Source organism: Diaphorina citri, unplaced genomic scaffold (assembly GCF_000475195.1).
Source record: "Diaphorina citri unplaced genomic scaffold, Diaci psyllid genome assembly version 1.1 scaffold572, whole genome shotgun sequence".
NCBI lineage: Eukaryota > Metazoa > Arthropoda > Insecta > Hemiptera > Psyllidae > Diaphorina > Diaphorina citri.
Window position 1 is genome coordinate 1,995 of NW_007378006.1, and position 1,352 is coordinate 3,346.

The 1,352-nt window shown below is 39.9% G+C and overlaps 1 long non-coding RNA gene across 1 annotated transcript in view; it reads left to right on the top strand.

Annotated features, from left to right (window-relative positions):
• Nucleotides 1–589: 589 nt before the first annotated feature.
• The window catches only part of LOC113467863, a 3,609-nt gene continuing 2,846 nt past the window's right edge, over nucleotides 590–1,352 (top strand). The window contains exon 1 of the long non-coding RNA XR_003391799.1: nucleotides 590–751. This is a non-coding gene — a long non-coding RNA (uncharacterized LOC113467863). The remainder of the gene's footprint in view (nucleotides 752–1,352) is intronic.

Below are 1,352 nucleotides of genomic sequence, written 5' to 3' on the forward strand. Positions count from 1 at the left end.
GTACTTTAGGTGAGCATGGCTGAGCTGGTTTGGGTATGTAAGTCAATAGGTACTTTAGGTGAGCATGGCTGAGCTGGTTTGGGTATGTAAGTCAATAGGTACTTTAGGTGAGCATGGCTGAGCTGGTTTGGGTATGTAAGTCAATAGGTACTTTAGGTGAGCATGGCTGAGCTGGTTTGGGTATGTAAGTCAATAGGTACTTTAGGTGAGCATGGCTGAGCTGGTTTGGGTATGTAAGTCAATAGGTACTTTAGGTGAGCATGGCTGAGATGGTTTGGGTATGTAAGTCAATAGGTACTTTAGGTGAGCATGGCTGAGCTGGTTTGGGTATGTAAGTCAATAGGTACTTTAGGTGAGCATGGCTGAGCTGGTTTGGGTATGTAAGTCAATAGGTACTTTAGGTGAGCATGGCTGAGCTGGTTTGGGTATGTAAGTCAATAGGTACTTTAGGTGAGCATGGCTGAGCTGGTTTGGGTATGTAAGTCAATAGGTACTTTAGGTGAGCATGGCTGAGCTGGTTTGGGTATGTAAGTCAATAGGTACTTTAGGTGAGCATGGCTGAGCTGGTTTGGGTATGTAAGTCAATAGGTACTTTAGGTGAGCATGGCTGAGCTGGTTTGGGTATGTAAGTCAATAGGTACTTTAGGTGAGCATGGCTGAGATGGTTTGGGTATGTAAGTCAATAGGTACTTTAGGTGAGCATGGCTGAGATGATTTGGGTATGTAGAAAGGAGAGACGAGAGTTACACAGGTAAAAAAGTTGAGAAACTAGCCATACCTACTGGGGAAGAGAAAGAGATTGATGTACCTATATTAAGACCCATATTTATGAACAAAATGCTGGCTAAGTTCTTGCTAAGCATAGTCTCAAGGTATTTGATTGGTCAATTTTGACTTGAGACTGATCTAAGAACGATCATTCTTGTTCATAAATACGAGTGTAAGTTTAGTTTGAGCTAGGGTCCTTTGTAAAATCAGACAAGGTAGTTATTTGGTAATGGGTCTGTCTGTTTATTGTGTTAAAAAAAAAAAAAAATAAATAAATAAATACATAGTTAAAATTGAGTTTTATCTTCTCCTTTTTTCCAGAGCAATGTTCACAAGTCAAATGAAAGAAAGTTTCGAGTGTGTAATCAAGCTCAGTAATGTCTCCTACGATATATTTTCTTCCATTATCGATTTCCTCTACACTGGACAGATAGAGGTGATTTGGACTGAATTATTTGTTTTGTTAAGCAAACAAATTAAGTTCTTCCAGAGGCCATGGGTTTGGTTCCCGCCCGGGGCGGATTTTATCTTAAACAGCCTAGTTAGCTTGATTGGTAACTCATCTGCCTTGTAATAATAATAAT